At 38.0% G+C, this 12,864-nt stretch overlaps 1 protein-coding gene across 4 annotated transcripts in view; it reads right to left on the bottom strand.

Annotated features, from left to right (window-relative positions):
• strbp (spermatid perinuclear RNA binding protein) overlaps positions 1–12,864 on the bottom strand; it is a 120,562-nt gene that overhangs the window by 79,048 nt on the left and 28,650 nt on the right. For all 4 annotated transcript variants that reach the window (XM_086300409.1, XM_086300407.1, XM_086300406.1 and 1 more), the window contains exon 2: positions 1,996–2,086. The gene's annotated coding sequence lies outside the window, so the exon portion shown is untranslated. The remainder of the gene's footprint in view (positions 1–1,995; positions 2,087–12,864) is intronic.

The following is a 12,864-nucleotide window of genomic DNA, read 5'->3' on the forward strand; positions in this document are numbered from 1 at the left end:
TTATAGCTTTAAACTCAAAAACCTAAAACGAAAACAAATCCCAAAGATAGCGAAGTCCAATATAATGACCGATATTTTCATTCTCATGAAAACCCGACAGATAAACATGTGTTACGTTTAGTTTTTTAAGAATCTTTACCAAGATAATATTACAATTCAGTTTAAAAATAATCTTGTTTTTTTGTCATAACAAGTCGTGAATTAATTGTTTATACTCCACGCCTGCTTACATCAGCTGGTCGTGGTGTCTTTTTCGACAGGGAAGTTGCAGAGTGTGGACAAACTATGCAACATCTACACTTGGTCAAAGGGTCTTTCTCCTATCTTGTCTTTACTTTTTATATTTTCATTTAAATGTTGATAAGAAGATATTGGCAAATAGCAAATATTAGTCAATATATCAAATATATTGGTTGGGTTCTAACAGTATGTGTGGCATCTTAGTGTGGCTCAAAAATGATGTTAATTTGTGATTTAAGGACTAATGTCTGCAGCACCATTAACACAAACTAAATCTACTCACGGAACACTGACAAGCTCCCCAACTCAACATCCCAGCGAGCAAGCACACATGGTAAAGTTATGTTACTCACACTGTGAAGGAAAGCAGTCAAGCGTGTTTTTCTTTTGCCTGGTTCAGTCTCACCAGCAGTCCACTAAAACCTCTATAGCAATCAATTATTTACACATAAACACACACACGCAGACCCCAAAACAGTCCCACTGAGATGATAGTGGGGAAGACCGCTGGGTGAACTGCATAAAAGCTACTTTACATACATAAGTAGGCAGTTTACCAAAGCAGAGTGAACCCGGCAACCACTAGGACCACAGCCCCTGATCCACTGTGATCAGTAAATATGTCTAACTTAAATTCATTGTCAGTGTGAGACCACAATGAAAATGAAACCACAAATGAAGATGAGGCACTCATTTTTCTCAGATAATATCAGGATAAGTTGTAATGTACAAAAACTTCTACAGACGGTTGGGAGTGTATGAGATATACACAGAGACAGAGGAGCAGATCTTCAGGTATATGTATACTTTTCCAACAGGTTTGAAGGTTAAAAAGCAAACAAACAAAGAAAAGAAAAGGAAAGCAGCAAATTCATATTGCTAGTAATTTTATTTTGTCAGTCAACTATGTAAACAGTTGGCCAACAAATACATCTGTCAACCCATCAATAAATTGCATTGATGAGTAAGCAGATGTTTTAACAACATAGTAGGTACACAGACTGTTAACTGGGGGAACATATTGTACAAGCTAGCAAAAATACATGTATTATAGGGAAGTGGAAAAACACATAAATGTGTGATACCCGTTTATGTGTACCCATAAATCAAAATCAGACTTGCGTGTGCGCGCACACACACACACACACACACACACACACACACACACACACACACACACACACACACACACACACACACACACACACAAGGTACAAAAATTCCAATTAAGATGTAAATCTTGAATTTGACCGGATTCCATCTGTTCACTCACAAGCAAATTCGGCCCCTCTTTAAAACCTTTTGTATGCTGATGGGGGAACTGTTTCTATTTAGCAGATTTATGATGGAATTCTTTTTGCCGAATAGTTCCCAAAGCGTTGCTGAACATCTGTCTCTTTTCCTCTTTTGGCCAAAAAAAATCCCTTCTTTGATCGTTTTCTAGGTAAAATTCAGCACAAAATAAAGCCGTGTCTATATTACTTAAGTATGAAACCGTCATTTCTTTTGAACAGCCTCTGATGAAAGCACTAATCTTGAGAAGGGTAACAGAAAACACGAACAGACTTAGTTTTGGCCTCAGTGGGCTCAGTGCATCAGTCTCTTTGCTACAGGGCTTGTCTTGCTTTCAGAATTACTGGTCTAAACTGTCAACACTGAGCCACCCAACTATAGCAGTAGCAACACTTTAAACTACAGTGTGAAACAGAGTTCAAGACAGCCTACAGAGGTACAGTATACAGACTACTCACTCACCCTCCTTTGGCCTCCTATTGGCTTATCTGTCCACTTTTCCCCCTGTCTGTCAGTTTGGAGTCACGGTGTTTGAGCAGGCAGGGTTCAGCACCTGAGAAGACACAAGTTTAAAGTCTGGTCAGTCACTACAACGGCACTTAAGGGCAATGTTCTGCTTGACTTAAAGCGATCACAGGGGGAGAACGTATCATAAGACAGATATTTTTCACTGCAAAACTTGCTTTACTTTACTTTTTCCTTTGCCTTCATCAGAAACATCAAAAAGAAAGGGGATAGGGAAAACAAAACCTTAGCTAAAAAATGTAAAAAAATTATTAGAATTGTAGCAAACATTTCTAAAAAGAAACTACAGAGAAATTATTGCATCTCTCTCTCTTTTTTTCCTCTCGTAGAAAATGAAGAAGTGCACCAACTGGCATAATCTTCGCTAACCAGAAAACTGACCCTAAAGAGGAAGTAGACTATTATTTGCATGTGTCACTTAACACAGCAAAGTGTTTGAAACGAGAACTTGCATGCAAACAGTTCGATCACATTGCACTCTATCACAGAACTATCTATGAAATGCTGTTGTTCATTCCTCTAAGACTATCTATTAATTTAGCTGCACAATTCATGCAACATTAGCCACTTCCCAATGATGACATAATTTACTACCTGACGCATTTTTCTTCCGTAGAGCCATCACAGCACAAAAGGTTGCTTATTTTTGTTATGATAAGCACTTACTACTTTTCACCTCGCTCTTCTACTTCTCTTACACAACTACCTTTTCATAGTTGCTGAACGCTTCCTGGTCCTATTTCACAATACAACCTTGCTCTTTTCTTTTAACAAGCTTTAGTCTAGAAAGAAAATTATGAAATAGTTTTGTATTAATACTCTGATAACACATTGCTGGTTTATGTTCTGTGTTTCTGCGATGCAGTAAAAGGTATGATTGATCTGCTTTACCAGGAAAGTTGTCACGATGTCCTGAATTCAGTCCCAATCATTCCAAAATCATATCACACACCCCTACTTTAGAATTAAATAAACAAAAACGTGTTAAGGTGGCAGATGGTAAGAAGTGCAGCTGTGCTGATAGCAACAGATTGTGGAAAATTGTGCAATATTAAAATTGGGTAGTTGCCATTAATAATTTCTAGAGCCTACAGTCTGCCCTGTTAAGCACAGTTTTATCACATTTCAAATTCACTGCTAAAACTAGGGCTGAACGATTATGGAAAATAATCTAATTGCGATTTTTTGCCCCAATATTGCGATTGCGATGCGATTATTTTTTAAGGTCTTTGTCTTCTGTATTATTAAACAAAGACAAGCAATACATCATATAGCATGGCCAATACTATATTACATTAATTTTAAACTGTTCTTTCCTGGAAGACAGACCTCTGTTATGATGACATGAGGTGATGCATGAATTGATGATTGACATTTTTATTTAACTTCTTCAATCACAACAGTATATTTGAACATACACAATAGTTTATTTTTAGCTTACAAACATCTGAGCATAAAGTGCTGGCAAGGAACCCTGGTGTAAACATTAAAATGAAAGTCAGTACAATGTGCAGATTGCAGAAATATACATAAAAAAAATCAGTGGCTTTACCACACTCAGTTTTTCGACATCTGTGAACTACTAGACAGTCATTCAATTAAAAAATAATATTAAATAAATAAAACTAATAAATAAAAAATACACACATCTTACTGATCTCTGCAGTCAGTAACATTACACATAAAGTGCAAACATAATAGCAATTGTATAAACACACACACAAACACGCCTTTAAAATTTAAAGGCGTGAAATTGGACGGTCTAGTTCTGATTAGCGTCACCGCTGTCTCGGTGGAGTTTAATAAACTCGGCCGTCTGCTTCTTGCTATCTAAAATATAACCAGACACTGGTGTAAATTCTCGACTGTCTCATACTTCTGTTTAATAAGTTTTCTGTTTGACGTTTAGTCAGCTGTGTGAAAACCAAGGAGGAACCCACCCGGGGGATTAATAAAGTTTTATTTTATCTAATCTAATAACTTTAATCTCAGCCAAACCGATTTACTCACGAACAAACAAAACACTGAAAAAAGCCCAACAATAACATTTTTAGGTTGTCTAAGTGACTTATATATTACGTTTAACCCGAGCAGCGAAACTCCGCGGTGATCTGAAAATGATGTGCCGGGAGTTGTGCCGCTCTCGGCCGCATCAGTAACCCTCGAGCTCCCGGCTAGCTGTCGAGCTGGTGGGTAGCAGACGCCTCTGAAAACGTCGAAGCACTTTTACAAATATGGGATATCTTGATAAACCGAGCAGATATTTGATGTTTACACAACTACTTTCTCGCCTGAAAATATGTTAAAAGTTTATTTTGTGACCCAGAAAGATTAGTATGAGTAATTTTAAAACTTAGTAGCGGCCGCCATTGCTGGAAACTGGAGTTTGGCTGGGCCGCGCTATGAATTCTGGGATATGGTAGTAATTTGGACAGCCTTCGGCACGTCGCTGTGACGTAATCGGTCTACAAATGCGGCCTCAGGAGGATGCAGCCCATGAATTTGGACATGTCCAGAGTATAATCGCAGCCTTTGCGGTTAGAAAATTGCACTTGATCATGTCGCGATATTATCGCAAATGCGATATATCGTTCAGCCCTAGCTAAAACACATTAAAGAATAACAGATGAAACAACTGGAGACAGTAAATGATGGGTTTTTCATAACACAGTAAAGACCAACCACCCTTGAATGGTGGATCATGGTGGTAAAGATTTTGGTTGCACACCTTCTTTATGTGTGCACTGAAGAGATTTCTGAGTATAGGTCTGAGAAGCTATATACTGTTGTATATTACAGTCAAATCACTAACCTATGAGACACTTTGTGAAAAAAAGAAAAGAAATTGATGTTCCTGAAAAACCAGATATAACAGACTGACAGTGGCGCACCCTCAAAAAAAAGTAACAAGACACTATCATACAGCCAAGAAAATCAAAGCAAAACAAATAGTGAGTATTTGCTGTGTGTTCTTTCGAGAAGCAGTCACACCTTGGATAATAGAGCATAAATAAGGTGCGGCACTGGCAGGTGTAATGGATCTCATGGTTCTGCAAGACAAACTGGTTTCCAGAGATTTTGTTTGTCAGTCTATTCATTATGTTTACACGTGCATGCAAACACAGGACGCTGCAAAGACTGCACACACACACACACACATACAAACACAGGCACATTTTAATGCTTTTTACTAATTGTGTTCACTAAATTGTGTACACTCACTGGCCACTTTATTTGGTACACCTGTTCAGCTGCTCATTAATGCAAATTAACAGTCTAATTATCCAATCACATGGCAGCAACTCAATGCATTTGGGCATGTGCACATTATCAAGACAGCTTACCTAAGTTCAAACTGAGCATTAGAATAAGAAAGAAAGGTAATTTCTTTCACTTTGAAGGTGGCATTGTTGTTGGTGCCAGACAGGCTATCAAACCTTGACAAAGATGGGCTACAGCAGCAGAAAATCACACCAGGTGCCACTCCGGTCAGCTAAGAACTATCGCTCTGTCGTGGTGAAGAGAGAGCTGAGGCTGAGGCTACAATAGGATTAAATAGGATTAAAATTCCAAAAATTAGACAATATGAGTGACTGGATAAGCACTGAGTCTTGATTTCTGCTATGACATTCAGATGGTGGGGTCAAAATTGTGTGCAAACAAATTAAAGCACCCTGCTTTGTGTGGTGCAGGGGATGTTTTCTTTGCACACTTTGGACCCCTTAGTAGTAACTGTGCATTGTTTAAACCCCACCGCCTACCTGAGTATCGTTGTTGACCGTGTCCATACCTTTATGACCACACTGTTATAAAGGTGTTTCCAGCACCTTGTTGAATCTATGTCATATGGAATTAAAGAAATGCTGAAAGTAAAAGTGGGGCCAACCAAGTACTAACAAGGTACATCAAATAAAGTGGCCGGTGAGTGTATATTTCACTTTAATGATGTTATTTTGCATGCTTTTGGGGTGGGGGGGTGGGGGTGGGGGGTTAAGCACCTCAGGGTCTTGTTTATGAGTGACAGGAGAAGGGAGCGGGAGATCGACGACGGATTGGTGCTATGGCTGCTGTGATTCGGACGCTGTATCAGTCCATCGTGGTAAAGAGAGAGCTGAGTGTAAAAGCGAAGCTCTCAATTTACCAGTCGAGCTACGTCCCTACCCTCACCTATGATCACAGGCTGTGTGTAGTGACCGAAAGAATGAGATCACAGATACAAGCAGTGGAAATGAGCTTCCTCCGAAGGGTGGCTGGCCTCTCCCTTAGAGATAGTGTGAGGAGTTCGGCTATACAAGAGGGGCTCATAGTAGAGGCTCTGCTCCTCCACATCGAAAGGAGCCAGTTGAGGTGGTACGGGCATCTGACAAAGATGCCTCCTGGGTGAGGTGTTCTGGTCATGTCCCACCGGGAGGAAGCCCTAGGGCAGACCCAGGACACGCCGGAGAGATTATATCTCTCGCCTGGCCAAGGAAGGCCTTGGCATTCCCCCCTTTAATGTAAGGCATAATCTGCTTGTCTTTTTGAAATTTTGGTTTCTCTGTGTGTGTGTGGGGGGGGGGGGGGGGTATCTGGAAGGTTTTATATCATTTAATTAACAAGAACAAAGCACTACTCAGCAACTTGGGCCATGTAGAGTATGCAAATATGAACCCTTGAATAGCTAAGCTAAAAGTTAATTAGGACATGTTGTTAATGCTTTCTATGAGTACACTGAGTGCAGACCAACTATTCAAAACAGACACAGCAAAATAAAAAAATGCACCATTATGGGGAAATTTAAAAAACAAAAAATAGAGCATTTTATGCTAAAGATTGCCCATCATTAAGTAAGCAGTCTTTCAGTTTGATAATAATGCATTACAATTTGTGTGGCATATCCTGTGGCAATATTCTGCAGCAACTGACACATAAATTAGATCTCCCACAAAACAGAGATTTAAAGCCACTCTGTAATTACAGATGTGAACATTATATCCTAAAAAAATCTCTTCATATTGTTATTTTTCACAGAAAATGTGACAGATATATTATGCAGAGGTATAGTAAGGAACGAGATTATGTTTAGAAAATCACTTTTTACACCTCTTTAGCGCTGGAAAAGTGACACAGATGTGTATTAGTTTCCTTTGTTGCAGAGCACTACTGCAGGAGTTGTCGAATTTCCCAGAGGAACCCACCCGAGGGATTAATAAAGTTCTATCTTATCTTATCTTATCTTAACTAAGACATACGGCATTGTCAGATAACAATCACCATCGACTGGCACGGCTCTTAATAGAGAGCTCGAAGGAAGAGAAAACAAACATTGTGTCGAGCATTATTTAATTTGCCAATCCTTCACATTTAATTTGCAAACCATTATTGATAGCACAAACAAGAATCTTGATGTCAAACTGAGACGCAACGGTGCAATGAAGCGTAGGCCAAGACATGATTTTACGCTACAGTAGGAGGTATAGGAATTTTACTCAATTCATAAACCAAAAACCCTTAAAAAAAATTTTTGTTTTTACATATGGCCAGAAAAAACACAGATTTGGACTGAGAGGCCTTTCAGAAGAGTAAGGTACTTTCAACACAGCCGAGGGAAGCTGGAGACAAAGATGACCAAGCAAATTACACACCTAACCCTAACCCTTATTTTCTGACCAGCAGGAAACCCCCTATTAATTACTCAATTTAATAATTCCTCAACCAAACAGCAAAAAGTAAAATCCACATGCTTTCAGAGCAACTGCCTCACATAATAAAGGAATTATAGCTAAAATCTCCACTTTTTAAGAAATGCCTACAAACATGCCTTAGTTAACAGTTAGAGGTGGGAATCACCAGAGGTGTGGACTCGAGTCACATGACTTGGACTCGAGTCAGACTCGAGTCATTAATTTTATGACTTTAGACTTGACTTGAAAAAATGTTCTAAGACTTGTGACTTGACTTGGACTTTTACACCAATGACCTGGGACTTGAATTGGACTTGAACCGGTTTACTTGAAAAGACTTGATATTTTACCCCAAATATAAAATTTAACATGCATATTATATAGAGATTGAAAATGTGACGTCATTCACGGGTAGAACCGCAAAGGATTCTGGGAACTCGTGGCAAGCGGTACTAGCGCACGCAGGCTTTCAATTGAAATCAGTCACACAGCGATAAAAAGAAACACAAAAATGTCAAGAAGCTGTTGTATTATTAACTGCAATAGCCGGTCGCATGACAGCCACGGGAAGCCGACGGGTAAAGAGATCGGTTGTTATCGGATTACGTCGTTGAAGAGAAATTGTTCGAGCCATGTTTCCGAAGTAACAAAGAGGCGACGGGTGGCCTGGATTGCAGCCATTCAAAGACCAAATATAACGTCCCAGAACACTCCAGCTCACAGGTTAGTCTGCTCCAAGCATTCCCACAAAGGTCAGTCTGCTGTTGTAGTTAATGCGTCATTTTTCTTAACATAATTGGTGATATAGGTTACAAGCAAGTCTGGCGCTGAACAGAAATTGTCGCTCCTTTGTTTATTGTGCATAAATAGTGAATTGTCCTGACACAATATTGCGTTTCGCTTGTGTTATTATGGTACATTGACAAAAACATATACTTTTATTCACAGAGTAAAACAGTTGTTTTGTATCACCAATTGCCCAGTGCAATTACAGCATACAATATTATTGTCACTGCTACATTTCTGTGATGGGTACCAGAAATTATTTCCACTGCTAATTAATTACCATTGAGCTCAAAGGTTATATTAATAAACGGTTAACGAATGTGTATTTATGAAGACGATTTGTGAGACTGGTAAACTTACCTTTGTTCGTACGATGGTCTTTCGTTCTACACGGTGCATTTCAAGGTCCTGCACCCATCCGTCGGTAAACTGTACCTGGGCTTGTTGCAGTGACCGGAAGTTACTAAACTTCATGAGTGTATGCACTCACTCCAAGAATCGTATAATTATAAATATGCATATAAATATGCTACGATGAGATAGCTGACTTCATCTAACTAGCAAATGTTGTCCAGGCTACGTTGGTGATGCAGTTTTTTTTAATGTGTATGATATTTTTGTCATGCGATTTGTCCTACAACCGCATCCAAGAATAACATGCAGCTTATCTCAGAACTGTTGGTGAAAATTATTCTTGGAGCTAGGTTTAATTGAGCTGCATTTTAAAGAGGTGCAATTTCACAATTTGTGTATATTTTCTAAGTTCACTATTTTGTCATGTGTTGAGAAAAACACAGATTTAAAAATTACATGGTCTAATATTTACATTTAGCATATAACTGCAACATGCTTTTTTTCGTTTTTTTTTTTTAAGACTCGAAAGGACTTGAAATTCAAAATTTCAGACTTGTGACTTGACTCGGACTTTTACACCAGTGACTTGAGACTCGACTCTGACTTGCCTGACATTACTTGAGACTTGACTTGAGACTTGAGGATAAAGACTTGAGACTTACTTGAGACTTGCAAAACAATGACTTGGTCCCACCTCTGGGAATCACCATACATCCCATGATACGATATTATCACAATACTTAACGCACGATACGATATTATTGCAATTTTTTTTAAATATTTTGCGATATTCAGATTCTGTACATAAAGGTAAACTTTATCAATATTCATTTTATCTAATATCAAAGTCTCACACTCAGTCTTTCTCTCATTTCAGTCAGTTTTATTGTTGACAAACTCAACTGTTTGTATTACAGTCTAGTCCAACTTAACTGAATGCAACCATCTGGTACAATTATAGCTATTCTGAACTATGCAATTTATGAAAACTATGCAGCCCCTTCAGCAACTGAAGAATTTGAAAGTAAATTAAAACAAAATATAATTTTACATTAAATAAAAAAGTTTTAAACTTAATTCAAATAAAACATGTCTTAAATTAAAATAAGTAAACTGTCATGTTTATTTCAGCCAAAAAAAAAGTTAAACACATTTGGACAGTGAAGAAATGTCAGGATTCTTGCTCAGAACATGAAGTCAGAGCATGTTCCAGTCCACAAAAACTTTTTTTGTAACAAAATATCGATTTCTGCTGTCCCTGTATCGATACATTATTAGCAAACAAAATATCACGATACTACACAGTATCGCTTTTTTCCCCCACCCCTATTAACAGTATAAATGTAAAGCTGCAAAGATTTCTGCTGCTTCTTGGCTTGTTGTGTACGAAATGAAAACATTTAGATTAAAATTGTGGACACCAAACAAAGTGGCTCCTGCTGTGCAGGAAACTAATGGGAATACAAATAAATAAACAAACAGACATGTCTCCATTTACACTCCTATCAAGGTCAGGGCTGTGCTCTCTGATGCACATGCTTCATGATACTATGCAACAGAATACACCGCTACCCTCATTTTCCACACGTCTTATTAAAGAACATTATCACCCGGGGCCTTTGAATTCACTGGATAGATTTTAAAACCTTTCATCCTTCATATTTTGTGGGTTTCATGTGCTGAGTACAGCTACCTTCACCATGCTTTTGTCTACTGTGGATTACTCACAGAATCCCAGATAAAAGAGACTTTTTCATTAGTATAGAGCCCTCATAGTGTAATGTGTGCGGATGTTGCCATTAGTCAGACAATAACGTACTTCTGTTGTGTTGTATTAGTGTGTGGGGTTTTTTTTTAAACTGCTACAGCTATCAATGATTTATTAGGTTATCTGAGTGCAGCATGTTGAATATCTAGGGTTTATTTGATATTAATTCAACTCATGACATAAGTTGGCCCTCTACATTTGGGACTCTACTCCATTTCTTTTCACTGCTGTTGACTTATTATGGTGAATCATTTTCATTACAGCCATGCTCTTGCACACACCCATCAACTTTATATTCATTCAAAAAATATAGACAATTCTCTGAAATAATTAAGCTCTCCTGAGGACGGTGTGTGTGTTGAGTACGTGAGCTATAGCCTATGCTTTTCCTAGCCCAAGGTGAATATAACCAGACAATTAAAAAAGTCACAGTGAGACATACACTCTGGAAGAAACCCTGGAAATGTTTTTCTCTTTTCATATTTCCTCTTTGTAGAGAAGGGCCAACCCATGGATCTCTACTGACTCAGCCTTGGCTTTAAAAATTCCACTCAGGAAACAACTAGAAGGGGACGGGGAAACAAACAGAATATGAGCACTGGGTAGAAAGGGAGATAGCATGTGATTCGGCACTATAGAAAATCCAGTGATACCGCAGAATGATTGAGGGTAAGAAACAAAGATGTCGGGAAACAAGTATACATCAGGAATAAAAACTAAAAGGTGCCAGGGTGTTTCCACGTTCAACCTGTTGTTCTTCATTCCTGTGGAGGAAGCTTCGCTTTTCCTCCTTCCACTCAACAACAAAAGCAATCTAAGGTCATACAAATGAAGCCGTTGCATAGTCATTTACTGCCGTCTGCCTTTCGTTATCCTTAGAAGTAAGAGCTAAAAGAAATTAAATAGCCTGTCCTTGTAAAAGAAATGATCCTGAAATCAGTTCAACTGAATCAGAAATATTCAATTTGAAAGTAAAACCCTCACCTATTCTGCTTTAACTACAAAAAAAATAAAGAGGCTTAAATTTCTGTACTACAGTGCCGGTCTGATGTGAGAAAAATTCATGAGAATTTAAATGAGAGCTACCACTGCACAATCAAAAGGACACGCTCAGCTAAACCCTCCAAATTCTCTAAAGGCCTCAAGCCCAATTAGAAAAGGAATGACTTCTATTTAGAAGAGAAGAAACTGTTGTAATGCTATTTCAGCATTGTATCTTTCTACTATTGAACAAAGGGTTTCTCTCCCCTTTGTTCTGCAAAAAAAAAAGTAAAAACAGATCATGACAGCTGGAGTAAGCAAAATTGTCGTGCAGCAACTTTTCACTTTTCTAAAAAACATTACAAATAAATAAATAACTAATAAAAAAAAAACCCTGCTGTTAAAAAAACACATCCACAGAAGGATCAACACACCTCTGCAAAGACTCAGTTCCTTGTTAGGAACTGAGATTACACATCTTAGTTTCAAACATCACTAGAGACCCCTCTATTACACAGCACGACTTTCTGCTTAGTCACTGATCCTGATGTTAGGATTTCTTCTCATTATTAGGTGGAAACGCAGTGCAGGGGAGAGAAGTCTTCAAAGATGCTCCCTGAAATTACCACTTACAAATTAGGATGTGTTAACAGATTAACCTGTTATGCAGCAGAAAACATCCCCGACATTAATGCAGTGTAGATAGCATAATCGAGACACGTATGGACAACCCAGAAAGGTGGACACACAAAGAAAAGAAACTGCTACAGGTTATTTTGTATCAGAGATAATAACACTGACAAAGCTATCACTGGCAGTTTATTTTAATTTTATATTTATTATTTTGAAAATCAACTGCACTGGGTGTTGATTTTGGTTTCCTCCAGAATACAGATTGGAATCGACCAAAACAATTACAATTTCTGCAACCTGCTGACACTGATTTTTGCCAATTTCTATTTTCTCTCAGTAACTAAGATCATAAAAACAAAAATTACCTTTTCTTCGATGCACAATAAAAGAAATGAATAAACTTTACAAATGTTTTTCCCTAAACTGCAGTAAGTTACAGGATATTCTCTCAACTGAACAACTGAAAATAAAACTATAAAAAGAAAAATAGTGCTCTGCTACTGGAAAGAGGTACAAGATAATTAACTGAAAATCAGGTTATGTAAACCTACCTTATCTTACAATAAAACAAACAGAGAAAAAAAACATTATTTTATTTTTCAGTATGTTTATAACTTCCAC

Source organism: Aulonocara sp. 'chitande type north' Nkhata Bay, linkage group LG7 (genome assembly GCF_057382095.1).
Source record: "Aulonocara sp. 'chitande type north' Nkhata Bay isolate Kocher_YH1m ecotype deep benthic linkage group LG7, A_spYH_male_GT1.1, whole genome shotgun sequence".
Lineage (NCBI taxonomy): Eukaryota > Metazoa > Chordata > Actinopteri > Cichliformes > Cichlidae > Aulonocara > Aulonocara sp. 'chitande type north' Nkhata Bay.